At 36.4% G+C, this 19953-nt stretch overlaps 1 protein-coding gene across 21 annotated transcripts in view; it reads right to left on the reverse strand.

Moving 5' to 3' along the window:
- Positions 1 to 19953, reverse strand: part of Rims1 (regulating synaptic membrane exocytosis 1) — a 480632-nt gene that overhangs the window by 240260 nt on the left and 220419 nt on the right. The window lies entirely within an intron of this gene.

Raw genomic sequence — 19953 nt, forward strand, 5'->3', positions numbered from 1 at the left:
CTGGTCTATCCATATCAATTAAACCAATGTAGAAACTTCCTCTCAGACATAAGCTGAAGTTCCCCCACCCCACACACCATGGTGGTTTTAAATCTTCTAAAGTTAACAATCAAAATTAACCATCATAATGGACAACCTTTAAATCCAGCTGCTTGAGACTGGCTTTTTTTTTCCTCTTAAGCTTTTGGCATTCCTTATATATTATGACATTACCTCTCATTGAATACTCGATTTCCATTCTGTGGTTTGTCTCTACATTCTTTTGGTTATTTTGCTTGGCAGAATGTTTATGGTCTGATGTAATCTCATCTGTCTTCTATTTTTGCTTCTAAAATCTGTGATTTTAATGTCATACAAAAAAATCATTTCCTATATCTATGTCAAGGAAATTCCCACTATTTTCTTCTAGGGAATCTGAGTCTTGCGGTTTATTCTTTTATTATTTGGAAACCATTTTGTATGTGATATAAGATTTATTTTTTCATTGTAGATAATCTTGTTTTCCTAACAGTACTTATTTAAGAGAATAATTTCCTCATCACACATTCTTGGCATTTTGGCTTTTAATGGACTTGTTTTTTATTATTATTATTATTATTATTAATCTGTGTCAGTTACCTTTTATTAGTGTATTTTTTTCTCAGCACTTCAGAGTTTCAGTCTATAGATATCTGACTCACCGCAGTGAGCTTGGTAAGTGGCTGAAATATCACTATAGAAAGGTATAGTTATAGTAGGATGGAAGCAAGCCAAGAAACAGAGAAATAAAGGGGTCAGAGACATATACGTCTTTTGAAGACACACCCATAGTGAGGCAGCTAGAGTTTCCAAGATCCATTCACCCCTAAATATTGATGTGCTAGATACTCTGGAGGATTTGAGATTTACACCAAACTACTTTAACTTGCCAGCTGTGGTCATAGCCAGATTTCTTAGGAGATAACACAAGTTTCCTGCTCCAATCTCACTGATGGCTCTCAATTCACTAGACTCTTTCTCTTCAATTTTCATATCAGGTATCAGCCCATGTTCATCTTTATATTCATCTCTTGCTTCCTGAGTCCCATTTACGTTGTTATATTTACCATCTGCAAATCCCTAAAGCAGGATTGTTTCACCCTATGTAGATGATATCACCACCAGCATAACTGATGTTGATGACTTATCTTTCCATTGATTTTATAGTTTCACAATCAATACTTCCATGTGTGGGGCAGCAGATGGGAACAAGTACAGAGACCCACAGGCCAAACATTATGCAAAGAGAGAGATCTTGGAGCACAGAACTTTAAATGGGATGTCTCCATCATATCCCTCCTTTCAGAGCTCAGGAAAACCCACAGAAGAGGAGGTGGAAAGACTATAAGAGCCACAATGGATGGAGCACACAAGAAGAACACTTTGCCTTCTAAATCAACTCAGAAAAGCTCATATGAATTCTCAGAGACTGAAGCAGCAGGTCCTCTGTGTATATATTACAGCTTTCAGTTTAGTCGTTTTATGGAACTCTTGAGTGTGTGCGTGAGTGGGTCTCTGATTCTAATACCTTCTCGTAGGGCTTTTCCCTTTAGTTGATTTACCTTGTTCAACTTCAACATGATGATTTGGTTTTATTTTATTATCTTTTATTCTGTTAGAAAAAAATTTAAAATATAGCATCACTTCCACCTTTCTCTCTGTTCCTTCTAATCTTCCCAATTCCCTCCTATGCTCAAATTGATAGCCTCTTTTCTTTGATTAATATATATGTATATGTACATTCACAAGTATGTAAACACAATCTGTTAAGTCTATTTTTGTTATTTGGGTGTATATGGTTTCACGTGTGACAACTTTGTATTGAGTAAACAATTAAGTATTCATCCCTGGGAGAAGTTAATTTATGAGAATAATATGCTGTTGTGTTTTCCGCAAATTAAAAAACATATTAAAGTTTTGGAATATAAGTTCTTTAAAATGTCAAGGGTATGTGCTACAAGGAAGTAAAAGGTGCAAACTGGGCATGTAGAAATCAATATGTATTCTGGTTCAGTATAAAACTTAAAGAAGAAAACCAGTGAGTTCAACTTCCTTATTTAACTCTATGAAAATTGATTTGGGGTGATCTTAAATGTCCCAAGGTTCTCTCCCAGAGCAGTAAGTTTTTGTGGATCACAGAATGGAGAAGATATATATTTTACTTCCTAGTTTAAGGTTCTAGCAATGCAATACTAGAATCTCTATAAATGATCAGATGAAATCAAACACAGAAAGCATACATAAACATGCACACATGCATAAAGTAGAGAAACCTGGGCCAAAATATTCAAAAAGTATGTAGTATAATATATGTAGTTGGTGATGCAGTTCAAAATGGAGACAAAAATTCCTTAAGGATGTAAGAAAAACTGTTTCCTTGGAGGAGGCATAAAAGAATGGATTAGAAGCATCTTTGCCTTTTGTTGTGGTCTCAAACAAGCTACTTAAATTCTCCATGGACCAGTTTCCTTGCAAGTTAACATTAGTGAAGATCTAGGAACAATGTCTGATACACAGTAAACACTATATAGATGAAGGTTAAGAAAATGTTCTATGAAATTTAAAAATTAGCACTTCTCATCAAACCATGCTACTACTCCTTAAGTAAAAGCTCATGTCTTATAGGCAGTAGAATAACATTATACCATTGCAAGGAGAAGACACAAAAGGAAAGGAAAGGAAGAAAAGGAAGTTAGGAAAAGATTGAAGGGAATTGGTGGGAAAAGGAAAAAATTAAAGACAATATTTCAAGATATCATGGCAAGTATTAGCATATAATATAGTAATTAACTAGGAGTAAGACATGTAGTTGATTATTTTTCTTGTTTACAGATCATTTTTCTGTACACTAATCTAAGTAGGTTGAAGTAGAAGTGATCACAAAAAACCTCTCAAGACACTGTCACGAACTCTCACTTCTGTACCCACATCTCTGGACTTCTATCCTCATAGAACAGATTGCTTTTTCCATTAAAACAGTAAGTATACCTCTCCAGCTTTAAGTCTGAGATGCTCTCACAAATCTCAGACAAATTATTTCAGATACTTTTATGACTGACACAAGGTTCATCTAGACATAATGCAAATCTAATTCTGGCTGTAATTATTAGCTTCATAAAGATTTAAAAGCAGAAAAGGCAGTCTGATGACAGCCCTCTACTATGACCCTTCCTTCACCTTAGAGGAAATGTCCTTAACAAGGATGGAGTATGAATGGAAGTGTGAGAAGTGGAGGGAAGGGGAGGAGGAAGAGAAGGAAATCCTCAGAGTCTGATGCTAGTACCAGCAAAATAAGTTAATTTTGAAAAGGTCAGGCTTGGGGATGTGAGAAATGCAAATAACATCAAGGAAAGAAAAGCAATAGGCAGTCAATATCTCAAAAAATATTTTTAACTTCCATTCCTGAAAAACTAGATGGTGACAGTAGGATCTTTCTCCAGGTTAACATTCATGATTATGTATGAATAGCCTCAAATATTTCTACACAATAAAATATGTGGCTGTTGAATGGAACTTGCTAGGTAAACTGCTGTTCAAGCATGGAGACCTGTGTTCAGAAGCCATGTAAAAGCCAGGTATAGCATCATGTACCCCTATCCTGGGCACACAGGTGGATCGAAGGAGCTCACTGGATAGTCTGTCTAGCCAACATGGTGAATTTCAGGTTCAGCAAGAGATTTTATATATATATATATGTATGTATTATATATAATATATTATATATATATGTATGTATTATATATATAATATATTATATATATGTATGTAATATATATATATATATATATATATATATATATATATATATATATATATATATTCTGGAGAGTGAAAGAGAAAAGACATCCTGAGGTCAATCTCTGGCTTTCCCATGCTTACACATGAGTAAAATGCACATACATATACACGGCCATATATCACAAATATAAAACTAAGTAAAATAAAAACAAAAATAGGTTTATAATGCATGAGGGTAAAGGGCTGAGACACTTTGAGTATTTTTATTCAAAACATATTTTTTTCCGTGTCCCATATTCAACTTTGTGTCTTTCCATCTAAAAGACCAAAAGCACACCCTTCAGAATTGCCACCTAAAACTCTTAAGAAACATGAGAAACTATTAAGTAAATTTCACTATTCTTGGTTCATTTTCTGAGAAAATGTGTGTTGAATAATTTCACAAAAATTACAAACATCAATGAGTTGGTGGTTCTGATTTATGAGCCTTAATATAGATGAATATGGATTTGAGGTTAAAGAAACTTATTAACAACTAATAATTCACAGTAAATAGTTGCTTTTTGTGTTTGTTCATGTTGCTGTATCTTATACAGGTCCGGATAATGATTTCTGCGAGTGTTGCAATCCTGCATCAGACATTGTGGAGGAAGCCATTTGGAAGACATTAATTAGTCCCCAGAAAACTGTATTCCATGGAGTTCTGACTATTTAATCTGTCTTTGTTTACTTTTCTCTATCTTTATGCTTCACACTTCCAGGATCCACTTACTGTCCATTAATTCATAAAATGCTATGGATGGCTCAAAGTTTTCATTCAAGAAATATGATTTTATTCAACAATGTAAAAATTGTTGAAGTGTCATGATTCTTGGAGAACAAGATATAGAAGCATGACCACATAGAAGTATTTACTGCATTTGGATATTTTTCACATCTTCATTGACAGTGGAAAGCCACTAGTGCTGTAGCTGGAGTCTGATCGTCATAGACAGCCCTGGCCATCATTGAATGTGGTTATATATTGTGTATACTAATAAAGCTTGCCTGAGAATTGGAGGATAGAGCCAGCCACTAGAAAAGACACAGAGGCCAGACACACACCCTTAATCCTATCACTTGGGAGGCAGTGATCCTTTTGGATCTCTGTGAGATCAAGGCCACACTGGAAACAGAGACAGACAGTAGTGGTACACACCTTTAACCCCAGTACTGGGAAGCACGCACATGTCTTTAATCCCAGGAAGTGATGACAGGGCAGAGAAAGGTATATAAGGCAGGAGAAAACAGGAACTAAGTTGGTTCAGCTGAGACCCTTTCAGGTGAAGACTCAGAGACTTTCAGTCTGAGAATTCGTGGAGTTGGTGAGGTAATAGGTGGTGGATGTGGCTTGCTTTGCTTCTCTGATCTTTCAGCCTTCACCCTGATACCTGGCTTTGGGTTTTTTATTATAAGACCATCTAAGATTCAAATAATATCTGGCCCCATTATATCACCACAAATGAGCATGCCTCAACACAAAGGAAGAAAGCTCTTTCATCAGTGAGGTTTTCTCTAAGGCTTTCCTCCACCTTCTTACAGGGTGTATGTAACCCAGGGCTACAGAAGTTATGAAGTACAGATTCCTTAGTGTGTCACAGCCTTATGGCTCTACCCCTACCTTCACTGAGATGTCCTACACTTTGAATCTGCCACTCTTCAAATAAACAACCTTTTGTGTATTTGTTTACTTGGTTTGTTGTTTTTGAGACAGTGTCTCACTGTGTAGTCCTGGCTGGCCTGGAACTCATGATGCAGACCAGATTGGCCTTGATCTCATATATAACCACCTTCCTCTGCCACCTGAGTGTCGGGATGAGAGGTGCATGTGCCACCACACCCAGAAATGCTGAGAACATTTTTTTTTTTTTTTGGTTTTTCAAGACAGGGTTTCTCTGTGTAGTTTTGGTGCCTGTCCTGGATCTTGCTCTGTAGCCCAGGCTGGCCTTGAACTCACAGAGATCCACCTGGATCTGCCTCTCAAGAGCTGGGATTAAAGGCGTGTGCCACAACTGGCCTGGCAATGCTGAGACTTTTAAACAAATTATTTCACATTGGTATTCCTTTATTGTGCCAGGCCCCACAAAATAATTAATATTGATCTTCTTCTCCCTTAAATCATGCACTTAAACTGTTTCTTGTTTTGTTTGTCCTACTATTGAAATAGAAACAAACCAGCCTCATGTTTGTTTCTAAATGGTTTTTCCCTACTAAGAAATGTCTCTAACTGTATGCTAAAATAATTTATATGCTGTTCTGCTCACAGTCTTTTCATAAAAAACACATTAAAAAGAATTCCATTGCTAACTTACAAGTTAGAAATAAATTGAAGCATCTATCAAAACAGAAAAATATACGAAGATTCTAGTCCCTGCTAACATTGTTTTCTGGGAATAATTTTATTCACTACATACTGGCATATTACAATAAGCATAATCATGGTCATCTGTGAACTTCCAGAAACACCTTGTTTAATGAACTACAGCAATGTGAAAGCTATTTGTACTCACTCTTCTATTTCTAGTGAATTATTGGCCTGGTTTTCACCATGTTCTATGTAATAGGTAACGTTTTGCTTCCCTCCCTAAATCCACATGCATTCTTGCTGGTGGCAGTGTTTATGGAAGAAAATGCCATCTATTTTCAAGGTTTTGTACAGTTTTTGTAAAGTGTTCCCCTGCTGAGTATTTCACACCTGCTAACATAATCCTTCCTTTATAGCGCTCTGTTTAGTTACCTTGGAAATGATATCACAACATAGCAGAAACACCTGTCAATGTGAGATGATGCCTGCTTAATTTTAAGCTGGAGTTAACCTCATTTCTGTATACATAATGGAAAATGTTATTTGACAGCGATTTCACACTGGGAGAAATCCACAACCAGTCATAAAAACCTATTTTTCCTTATTATCTGTGATCTGCAGGAACGAACTGATTGATTTAAGAAACAATGTGTAAGTGATTGCCTGTTTTTCACCAAGGGAATGAAAAGAGGTCATTGTATAGGCTAGAAATTTACTCTGTAACCTCTTAAAATGCAAACTGTTTATTTTTATTGCTCCCTGCATTCCATCAGAAAAAATTATTTTAAAAAAAGTAATGAGGGCTGGAGAGATGGCTCAGAGGTTAAGAGCACCGACTGCTCTTCCAGAGGTCCTGAGTTCAATTCCCAGCAACCACATGGCAGCTCACAACCATCTGTAACGAGATCTGGTGCCCTCTTCTGTATACATAATAAATAATTCTTAAAAAAAAAAAAAAAAAAAAAAAAAAGTAATGAAATATCTTACAGTTGGCTCCAAGGAACAAAGAATTTATTTCCATTTAAAATGGTATAGTGAGGGAAAATATACCATAGAGTAGCATGATTAACATACTGCTTGGGGAAATGCAGTCTATCTTTCTTGGTTTCTATTTCCTTCTCAATAAGGAGAAGACAATAGTGGTTGAGCTGAGTTTTAGTTGAAATAGCTTGTGTTTTGTGTCTCACATAGTGTTCGATAGTAAAAGACTGAATGAATCATTTTCCACTCACTTAGTTTATGAAGTTTCAAATAGAGAACTTGTTACAAGTCATTTAAAAAACTGAATACACTCAAAGAAATAAAGCAAATGCTGTGTTAAGTGGGGCCTCTCTATGTGGAGTAAGCTATTCTGGAACTCACCATGTGACCCACACTGGGCTTGAACTCACAATCCCCCTTTCTCAGCCTCCTGAGTGCTGGATTAAATGTATACACACTGTGCTATGTTTCCAACAATACATTTACTAATTATTTCAAAAACAAGATATATTGCAAATTATAAACATTTTTATTAATAGAATGTTAGACTAGAGGAAACTAATAAGCTGCTCTTATAACCACCACAGTGACACATTTGATGAACAGTTTCAGCTGAGGTGAGAAAAGACCACTTTAATTTAATCTAATATCTGTTCTTTTTTTTTTTTTTTTGGCCCAAGCCTTGTTGATGTTAAATGCTAGTCTAAGTACATTAAGTTATGGTAGGAACTGTGTTTTCAAATATAGTACCCCAAACTGGTCAATGTGCAAGGAATGTAAGACTATGGAGTGCTGAGTCCTACATGGGACCTTCATATCACACCTTTCCCTCGATGCTCTGAGATCTTTCTAGAAGGGATGGGGAGATTCGCAAAGCTGGAAGTCATCTGTAACATCAAAGAAACTGTTTTCCAAAACAACAGAGCAGATGCACATATGAGCTCACAGTGACCGTGACAGTACCAGGCTAACAAAAATCCCAGCACAGAGGCAAGAACGTGGACATGAAGCCCATCAACTAGCTATTGATACTAAATAGCTGCTGGGAGAAAAAGAGTCAGTTTTCTTTAATGATATGACCTCTGGTAGGTTGACAACACACACCACACAGGACCTAATCTCAAGACTAACTGGGAAACAGAAACTTGACTTGGTGAGGAAAGATGAAAACTGCAAGTTTGGTGGAAAGATATCAGGGGAGTTGAGGGGTGAATATGTTCAAAGTACATTGTATGAAAATTCTTGAACATTTAAGACTCATGAATATGGCCGCCTAAGCAAGACCAGCATGACAATTACAACCATGCATGTGCTAACATAGAAAAGACAAAGTTTTCAGGCCTCAACACAAAGAACGATGGCCACCTATGGGAATGCTGAGAGTGGGAAAAGTGGAAGAGCCTCCCAGAAAGGAAAAAAAAAAATCTTTAAAGATATCTTTGCCTCATATTTCCATGTCTAAATCACTAAGTACATCAATATCAGACTATAAGATCCTCTGGTCACTTGACTTAACTACACAAAAGTCTCAAGTATTAAGCTTTGTGTGTGTGTGTGGCGGCGGCGGCGGGGGGGGGGGGATGAGATTGGAAATCTCAATGGAGTTGAAGACCTTTAGAGTCATTTTCTATTAAAACACGTTGTTCACTGTTCATGGGTAGTGTACACTTGTACAAGGAAGAATAACCATCCTTGCTGTATATTGTTAGAGCATGAAACTTCTTAATGCATCTTTATGAATATTCATTAATCTACAAACCCAGATCCACAACTGTGTATCTGATAGCCGACTCTAGCAGTCAGTTTCCAATAGTTTGCTAAATTCTCTACCTGTGAGAACAACAAAAACACTCATCCACTCCATAGGACTTGAAGAATATTGCTGTCAATCTTGAAACCATGACACCCCAATAATGAAAATTTATGGCTCAGCAACTGGTAACTTAGTACTGGGCCAGGGGAGGCAGCAGCATTACTCTGTGTAGTGACTCTTTCATCCTTCAACGCTTGTTCCCAACCTTACGTCTCAGCCCTAGAAAAGACAGTACACCCAAAGAAAAGTATCTATTGATATCAAAATATAAATAAAAAGCCAATTATACTTGAGTGTGCATTCTGATATTTCATAGATACCAAATTGTACATAGGAAGTAAGATGGTCTCAAATACTTGACAACCTAAAGATGGAAAATATAATTCAAGACACATTCTGCTCCATGTCTGAACAGTCCTGCACTGGACAGATCTGGCAACAATGACATAATGATCCAATTTCTTGCTGGCCAAAATGTAGTGTCTTCTCAAAACCAAAAAAAAAAAAAGGAAGACATTGAGAATGCAAAATACTGTCTGTATGATTACTTTCATTGAAGGTCCAAGGAGGAAGAAATGGCATTGGTAATTCTTCTAGTGACCAAAAAGGTAGATATGACTACCTTCACTTTACAAGTGAGACAGTTACTACATGTTAATCTAGTTTGTATAAAGTTATCCATCTAGTAGGTATGCAGCCAATATGTGAGTAGAGGTCTACCTGATACCATATACGCAGTTGAAGAATCTTTCATTTCCTTGAAAGATAGCAAAGGAAAGCCATGTATTTCAAATATGTACTAAGTACCCAAAATAGACAATGCCCCCACCTACCAATGCTACTTATTCTCTGTTGGATGTGCCTTCTATGACTGCCTAGCAGAGAGGAAAATCAGCTCACAGAATACCTAGGTGTCGAAAAACAACTACACTCTGCACAAAGCAAGCTGAGGAGCTGGAAAGTGGAGCTTTTTTCCTTGACACCACATCCCATGCTCTTTTCTCTGCCAAGCGCTGCCACTCTCAGGAACAGATATAATTTAGCAAGTTGCAGTCACCAAGAACTGCAAAAAATCCAACTGATGTGCCAAGTCATTTATGTCGGTATCATAGCCTGAGACTACTACATGTTTTAATTCTCTTCCTTCCTTCCTTCCTTCCTTCCTTCCTTCCTTCCTTCCTTCCTTCCTTCCTTCCTTCCTTCCTTCCTTTCTTTCTTTTATCTGGTTTTGACTTGCCTCTGACACTTTTAGAGACTTCTCACCCAGACCACTTACTAGCTGGAAAATCCCCTCACTGTTTTCCCTCATAATAGACATTTACAAAATTATGACTAACAGCAAAAACCACTTCCTCAGAGATGTAAAAAAAAAGATAGATGTAGGTACACACACACACACACACACACACACACACACACACACACACGAGTATAACATGCACTTATATGAACAGATTCAATTGTCTGGATATGGCCAAGTTATTTGTGGAATTTCATGTTGCATTTTTGCTTCACTGATATTTCTCATCCACTTCTCTAAAAGCTGAGGATGACTAGGAAGGCTGGGTTTTAAAAAAATGATATATTGTCATATTACCAAACAACAATCAATCAAGTATGTAACAAGATATTGCACAATACACTTAGTGTAGCTTGGATCAGTGTTACTCAATGCACAGTCTGTGTAGCATACTGGTTTACCTGAGTTGATTCAAAATGTTGACTTCTTAACATCATCTGAAATATAGATAAATAAAATTTGGGGGGATTAAATAAAATATCTGCAGGTCAAAATACAAAAAAGTATAAAAAACAACTTTCAAGTAATCTGTACACACTCCTGAAGAGTTTAAGGTCACTAGATTTGAGCAGCATTTTTTTTCCTAAATGAAGCTTGCAACAAATCAAACATGACCTCAAACAACTGTGCTATGCTTCAATTTCCTCATCCTGTCATATGGGAGGAAATAATTAGATGTTGATGATTGAATTAAAGTCCATGGATGGCTACACACAAGTGAGAATACTCACAGCAATAGTATTGTGTGCTTAGCGCAGGCTCAGTGATGTATGCCCCATAATTGGTGATACTTTCTAATGAGGTGTTTTTTAATACCTAGATGTCTGATGTTATTGGCATTAATTGTTACCACAGCTAATTTGGCTACATTTAGGGCATCCTATTCCTTTTATCTCTGAGGAGAAACTGGTCCACTTTACTCTATTCATTATCAGAGGATTATAACTCCCTTGATGCCAGAGAATGAGGATTGATGAACTTCTCCTTGCTAATCACAATTTGTATTATCAGCAGATGTAGGGAGTAGTTCTCTTTCCACAAAAAGAAAGCAAGAGTCACAAAGATATATGAAGACTACCACAGGTAATTCATCATTGCCTTGAGAGGCCAAGTTGATCAATTCCTATTTGTTTCTTAGAATAACCTCTCATTTTTTAATTTTGTTCCTTCTGAACTGTTGCAGTTGCCAGAATTAATCTGGAATGTATATCCTCATGAGTGTCTCAATATCATAAAAATATTTTGCAATTCACTTTCTTTATAAAGAAATACCTTCCCATTTTCTATTATTACTTTTTGTTGTGGGACAGGAGAAAGTAGGTAAAGACAAGGTCTCGTGTAATCTGATTATATAGAACCACCCTATACCCTATGTAGCTGAGGATGACCTTGCATTTCTGAAACTCCATTTATTAATATGGAATTTTAATAGTCACATCCCCAAATAATATTAAGATTTTAGGCCTTTGGCCCTTGTGAACTCCCCATAAAGTCTGGGTTACTCTCTATGTTCTAAAAGGCTCTCATATATGGGTTCCATACATTTTTTAAAACAATGTGTTAAATGCTAAAATAAAGGCTCTAAGCTGGACCACATAGAATAACAAAATAACATTGATGCTGCAGTCATGGAATATAATGGATCAAACTGCACAATTTCTCCAAAACACTTCTCTAAGGAGATTATTCATCATTATAACCTACTTCCATAATCACTTCCTTCCTTGATATGTTGCTTTAAAATAGATGTGGAATATACACTACTTATGCATAACTGCTCAGGAGCAGTTAATAAAATATTGACCTAAAATAATCAAACCTCAGAGCAAAGGAATGAATATATGAATAAAATAAAATATGCTTTTATCTGAAAAATAAAGTTAGGATACAAAATAATAAACTCAAAACAAAGTAGCGGAAATGACTTATATACCACAAAAGTGAAACTCACTCTAGTATTAAAGAATACAGTTTCTGAAATAATCACCTAGCCAAGGGGTTTGAATTATACTGAAAATTGGTGCAGACATAGTGAAAAATAATTTCAATTTAAGAATAGCCAGCAGGATAGCAATAAAGAATTGCATTTCCAGAACTGCTGAAATAAAATCTATTTAAACCTCTAATAATTAAAATTGACTGGTAATCATGGCTTTTAATTCTTTCACATTATTTTCCAAGAATTAAAGTAATCTCATCATGAGAAAAACACTGGGTAGAAAAAAAGTACATGTAGAATGGAAACTACAGAGTCACAGCTCTGAAGTAGTGCTTGGGTGCACTAACCATGTCACTACAACCCTACAAGCTAACAGCTAGCTTGTCCTTTCTTTTTTCTTCCAAATTGAAATGGGTGAAATACAACTTAATCAATTTTAAGAAGAGAAATTTGAGCTGAAATCCAACTGCACTAGGTTCCAAGTTCTGACTAAAGCTACCTTGGTTCTTTGTGTTCTGCTGCCAAGCCCGGGGATGTGCCACATTAACAAGTACGCATCACCAACAAAGACAGGCAGTGACTCTTTTCCCTAGTCATGAAGCTCTATGCTCTCCCATTCTCCCCTGTATAACCGTTACTATCATCCCCAGCATGGCTGCTTCTGTCAAGTGTGGACCTAAGACAATTTCTTGACACAAGCTCACATGTTGATGGGGTAATGAGGGATATCGAGATTCTTCACAGATAATATCTTTTAAGGACATCTCAATAAAAATGATTATTTAGGACCTCTGACCTTCTCACTGGTAAATTTTAACTTTCTAAAGAACGTTCTAAAACAAGAGAGAATAAAGGTACTGACTTCCTGGAGCAAAGAATAGTGAAAAAGAATACTGAAAACATACTTGAAAAAAAAATCCCAAAACACTGGAAACACCTACAGAAAGTTTTAAAGCTAAAACTACTGTCAAATCAGTAATTTTTGCTATGTTACATATTCTACTGAATTCATCTGTTGTTGAGATGATCTCGAATGATTCCATTCAATGTTATAATAATAAAGATAGAATGTTGTACCACAAAAGAAATTAAGATCCTGAGTATATAGTGCAATACTAAAGAATGAAGAAATAAATACAGAAAGGGACTTTTGTTTTGCAATTGTTAAATACAGTCTGTTCAGTTCAAAAATGGGTTTAAGAAACCAATTCAACTCAAGTGGTGTTGTGGGACAGAAGCGTAAGATAGTTTATGATTTCTTCATTTTGCAAACAATATTAAAATCTGGTGAAATAATTTCATTTATTTGTCTCAGTCACTCTTAAAAAACAAAACAAAACAAAAAAAACACTGTGCATTTATGAGAGGAATCCTGGAAGATACTCTAGTCTTGTAGAAGCCGTGGTTTGGCAGCCTAGGGAGACAAGGACTCACTGAGGGCTGGCTGACTAGTAAGACCTGGATATGGGAGTAAAACATGCCAGCAAATAGATGTGTTATGCAGGCATGGTAGGAGAACTGTGCTTAGGACAGGAGAAAATGTTAGGACACAGAAAGAGAAGGAAACAAACAGAAGAGGAAAAGGAGGTAGTGTTGCTGTGGCAACCCCATCACCCTGCTTTTTGGCTTGTTTTTGTTTTATTTTGTTTTAGAGACACAGTTTCTCTGTGTAGCTTTGGTACCTGTCCTGAATCTCACTCTGTAGCCCAGGCTGGCCTCGAACTCACAGAGATCTGCCTGACTCTGCCTCCTGAGTGCTGGGATTAAGGTGTGCGCCACCGCTACCTGGCTTTTTCTTTGAGCCTCCTGTTTAGGGTTGCTCAGTTCTTCCTCTGCTTCTTTGCTGTATGCAATCTTTTACAAATTAAGTGAACCTCACACACTTGTTCTAAACCCCACATGGTCACTCTTAAAGAAATGGAGATTTCCTGGTTTCTATAGTAACTGGGCTATGTCCTGACATCCAAAGCTTAGAAGCTCATGCAGTTGAATTGCAGTTATCAAGGAAAACATGCTTAACTTACTGAAGGTCAGGGGCCTAGCCTCAGCAGACACTAGCTCCATCTTTAGCCAGGAGCTCTAATCAAAAGATAGGGGAAGCTCATTTTCCCTTTCTATAAAGCCAGTGATTGAACTCGAGTGGCCACTCCAATGCCAGGTTAACCTAGTTCATCACTACAATTGCTATATTAGCTTAGTATGAACTGTGTGTGAAAGGATGTGGTTAAGTCCTCTTACCTGAGTGAATCTTACTATTCACTGTGAGAACATGTATGGAATACATTGTATCCATTTAGCTACATAAAGGTTTCATTCCTTTCTGCCTTTACACTGAGTTGCAGGGTCACAGGTCTCATCTTGCTTTAGTGCTTATTTCATAATAGTGTGCTTTGATTCTGACTACTTTTATGGAGTGGATTTCTAATCAGGACACCTTATTTGAAGATCTATTTTCCTCAAAGCCCAAAATCTGGATCAGAGGAGAAGCTTAATCAAAGATCACTACATACTGGGCTGGGAAGACAAATGACCCTGAACTCAGACACCCAGAACCAAAGTCAAAACAGTACAGTGGACCATATATATAATCTCACTGTTGGGGTAACTGCAGGACAGGGGTCCCTGAATTTCCTTGTTCAAGCATTCTAATCAAATCAAAATCCTTGAGGCTCTGTGAGAGTGTTTTCCTCAAAAAATTGAAGTTAAACAGCACGTGCAAACACACACACACACACACACACACACACACACACACACGCACACACACACACACACACATACACACGCGCGCGCACACACACACATACACACACACACACACACACACACACACACACACACACACACACACATACACACACACACACCCTCCCCAGACCAAGTAAGGCACAAAATCTCTAAAGAGTTACCTGGTAGCCAGGACAGACTTGCTAACTGAAGATGCCTTTATAATGCTTTAGCAGTGACTACAGAAAGCACCGCTCTGGAGGTTTTGGAAAACACAAAGTTGTGGGGGGGGGGGTGTTAAACTTCAATGATTACTAAGACAGAGTCTCCTGCTTTCCACAAAGTATGGAGCTGCGTAACGGCTAAGTTAAAAGCAAATGGCAGTGACACTGGTGGCTGTGCTTCCACCACGGAGCTGATTCAATCAACATATTTAAAAGTAGAATATATTTGAGCAGAATATTTGCATCTGATACAATGCATGAAGTTTAATAGAAAAATAAAAGCTTCATAGCAGTTCCAGTATTAGTCTACACAATGAAAGAATGCAGATAACACAGAACTGAAATTGAAGCATTTTCCCTTATAAACAAGAGAAAAATCAAGGACTTTTAACATTACCATCAAACACTAAACTATGTGGGAAAACACTTCTGGTAATGGAGACCCATGCATGGAGAGAGAACCTCCTTTTCAGCGGGAGAGATGCAGAGGACATTATCAGAGAAGACGCGGGAAAGATGGAGGATTTCTGTCCTCAAACTATGAAAGCAGGACAAACAAGTCAGACAGAAATGTGTTTTTGATAAATAGCAGTATGACGGTTTTGACAGGATGTTATGCATTGATCAAACTTCGTAGCCCATGAAATTATAGGATTCTAAATACTTATTTTCACTTTTATGTTTCCTGTCACTGAAAGGCAGCTCGAACCTTATAAACAAGAGTAAGGGTTTCAGTGGTAGAGCTCGGGTGGTAGAGGGCTTCACATGCCCTGGGCTCAATTTCCACTACCCAAAAAGACATCTTGGACTGAGGATATAGCACAGTGTTAGCGTATGTGTCTAGAATGTGAAAGGCCCTAGGGTCAATATCCAGAATCCCCTATCAAAATTTTTGAGAGAAACAACAACACAAAATGGCAGAAGTAAGTTTAGCATTTATAAGTTCATGTTTTGAAACTCCAGAAGTATGAAAAGAAAGCTCTTTCCTATAGTAACTGAGGGCTCAATCTCTTTCTCCTTTTCTAACATGATGTCAGAATTTATCAAACTTCAATAGTAGTTTAAGATTGAAAGCCAGGAATAAAAATTTTTAGTACATTATCAAATAAATGTTTTCAGTTTCTTTTATGATAAAATAGACAACTTTTTTCATCACAGCACAAAAAGGGTATGTGTGTTTATTATTAAATGGTATTGACTGTCATTTATCAAGTGATAATACTTTATTTGACTTTAAAATGTACACATTAGCTTCTTAAGATAATTTTTATAGCTAATAAAAAAGACTCCCTTTGGATGGTAAATTAGAAATCTATGATATATATATAAAAGAATATAGCTACATCATATCCATATTCACATTTATATGCACATAATTTCTTTAATTTATTTAATGCATTAATGGTAGAAAATTACTTTGGTACATGTTGTATATTATTTTGCATATATTAATGCTGTGTATACTGTTTCATATTTATAATGCATAGTTTATTGAATAACTGTTGTCTTGTATAAACATTTCATTTAATGACAGGATATTATCATTCACATATGTACACTCTTTATAGGAGATACTAAGTAAAATCAATTCTGCAGTGAGATTGCCCCTTTTGTTAGGTAGAGAGATATAGCAAGAGTCAGCAACTTGAGGTCTACAGACACAATTCCACCTGCCGTCCACTGTGGACTGCCCAAAATTTAAAAATAGTGATAGTAAAAGAGGCTAGAGCTTCACAGGTGCTGGGGAGACAGTTCTCCCGACTGTGTCTTCTGTCCTGAAGAGTAATGTTTTCATAGTGAAAGAAGAAACCTTCTCTTCAGAAGAAGCCACTGGAAGGATGTCTATGCCCCTGTGGATGACCCTGTACCCATGCACAGCACTAACTGGACTCAATGGGTTAATGATGAATAGATGAGTTAACAAAAATCATATAAATGAAAAATAGCATACAAATAAAAAGAGCACATGAAGTAAAGAAAAAGATTTGATGGAGTGTCAGGGGAATTTAGGGAGTGAGGAGTGGGTATGATCATGATAAATTGTATATATGTACAAAATTGTCAAAGAATAAGAAAAGAATTAAAAGAACTAATTCATTAGATATGAGTGCTATATAAAGTGTCATTATTCACATATAAAGCTATATTCACTCAAAGTGACACTCATTTTTACTATCAGTGGCTATTTTTACTCTACAAAGGTAGATTTGAATAGCTATGGTATGGGCTGTCAGACCCACCAAACCTAAAACATTTACTATCTGGTCCTTCACAGAAAGAAATTTACCACTAGAATATAGGATTCAGAAAACTAAGCAGTTACGTCAATGTCATGAGGTGGCAGTTTGACAGAATAGGTAACAAGGTTAAAGTTCTTGGAGATGCATGTTATCTAAGTGTCGATGCATGTGTTGCATCACAGTGTAGATGCACATGTCAAATCACAATGTAGGTGCCTGTGTTACATCACGGTGTAGCTTTGCACAGGAGAGCTGTCTTCAAAGTGCAGTTTGTTTGTTTTTGTTGTTATTTTTTGTTTGTTTGTGGGGTTGGGACTGACAGCTGTCTTTCAATCTAGTTGATTGATAACCCTTTAAACACTTCTCCACTTCTACCTAAAACTACTTTTTTGTGCGACAATACTCTATTCCTGAACACTTGTATACTTGTATTACTGAATCTTTTTTGTGGTTTTTTTGAGACAAGGTTTCTCTATGTAGCTTTGCGCCTTTCCTGGAACTCACTTCGTAGCCCAGGCTGGCCTTGAACTCATGGAGATCCACCTACCTCTGCCTCCCAAGTGCTGGGATTAAAGGCGTGTGCCACCACCGCCCGGATGTATTACTGCATCTTACTCATGCTTGTTACTAACTTAAGAAGGACCTCTGAAGTCTAAGACAAGCTTTAAGAAGATTGATCTTGGGAATGTCCACTCCTCTGTTAAATACTTGATACAAACATAGTCTAAATCTGTGGCCAATCACTAGAACATGTGTTCAATTTTAGCCTAAACCTGGGCTTGTGCTTCTCCTTTCCAGAATCCCACCTCTCGGCCACCCCTCAGCCCAGACCCTACAGCCAAAGTTTCAGCTGGATCCATCTACCTTTCTGATTCTTTTCCTTTTTGTCTCATTTTAGATACTGGTCAAAAGCTAAGTTCATCTTTTAACTGAGATGTTTGATTCACTTAATCTTTCTCTAAAGCTCCCTCTCTAACATGTCTACTTGTTTGCTGTGCTATGACTTTGATGCCAACTTACATGCCATGGCTTTTTGTCTCTTCTCTCCTCCATTCTTGGACTCCATGCAGTAGCTGAGATTTACAGTTTATCTGCCCTAGGTTGTTTTTCTTTTTAAACTCTAATAAATTTAAATCTAATAAAAGAAGAAACATATTCTAGTCTGTTTTTAGGTAAAATATATGTTAAAATACAAAAAATATATATATTTGTAAGAGTTTTAATCACTAAGAAGAAGAAGAGGAAGAAGGAGGAGGAGGAGGAGAAGGAGAAGAAGAAAACCTTAATTGACAGAGCAGAGTACAAGGAGTGTTGTTCACTTACTAACACACTAATACATTCATTCATTCATTCATTCAAAGTTCACTGAGAGCTCACCATATATGAAGCATTGTGATACATGTTAAACAAAGAATCAAAAGTAAACAAAACCCAAACAGAACATGGTCTTTGCCATCAAACAATTTGAACAAAATGAAGAGATTAAAATATGTTCACAAATGAATTGAAATATTTATTATTTCCTCTAAAATCTGTTATAAATTGCATAGGCTAGTCTATAATGAGAATGTCTGAGAAGGAATTAACCAATAACCTTATGGTAAAAGTCATAAGCCCTCAGACGGGTGCCTTCAGCTTCCAATGACTTACTGCCAACAATTTGATAAGCAGAAAATGACTAAACTGGAGCCTGGCTTCTCATCTCTGCCTTAAAGACTCTTATCAGTATTGACTGCATGATAACAGAGTGGGTAATATTCCAGGAAATAATGCACATTTCAAAGTTCTCTGCAAAACATTTTAAATGATACACTAATTTAAAAAGAAATCACAAAGCTGTACCTTGGAGTTGACATATATTTACTAAATTGTACCATTTAAACTCTTCATTTTCTCCAGGTATTAAAACAGCTTACTTTGCCAATGAGAAGGTAGTCAGAGCTCAGTAATGTGATTATATAACACCAATAATCTTCCTTTTACAAAGATTTCAAGATACACTAGAGAAAATTTACTCTAAGACTTCACTGATGTTTGACATAGTAACAGTTCATAAAACAGTATCATTAATAAATTACATCCTTTTTTTTACTTCTATGGTTTATGACCTCAAGTGAAAGTGTCTTACATAAAGTAATTATTGGTACAACACTAATGACTATATGACTTCAAATTTTTCTTTGACACTTAATGACTCATTAATATTTAGCGTTTACTTTTTCTACTATAGTAACTAGAGTCTATACCCTTTAGCAGATTTTCTTAACGTGTCAATCATTTTTAGCAAGACAGGAAAGTTCTAAGAAATCATGAAGAAAGATGTGCATGGTGGCTCACAAATGTAATCACTGCAATTGGGAAGTGGAAGCAAGTTCAGGAGTTCAAGGCCAGTATTGGCTAGAATTTGAGGCCAGATGGGATACATGAGACCTTGTCTCAAAAATAAAACAGAACATAAAGAATTCAAGAAAAAAATTCATTTTGTGCTATATAAAATGAAAATAATTTTTAAAAAATAGTCTACAAAAGAGTTATTTGTAATTACTTTTTGTTGATTATGCAAACATTTTAATTTTTAATACTGAGTGTAATCATTAAAAACTCAGTTATTAAGCATCATTAAATTAGG

Source organism: Peromyscus maniculatus, chromosome 21, assembly GCF_049852395.1.
Source record: "Peromyscus maniculatus bairdii isolate BWxNUB_F1_BW_parent chromosome 21, HU_Pman_BW_mat_3.1, whole genome shotgun sequence".
NCBI classification, from domain to species: Eukaryota; Metazoa; Chordata; class Mammalia; order Rodentia; family Cricetidae; genus Peromyscus; species Peromyscus maniculatus.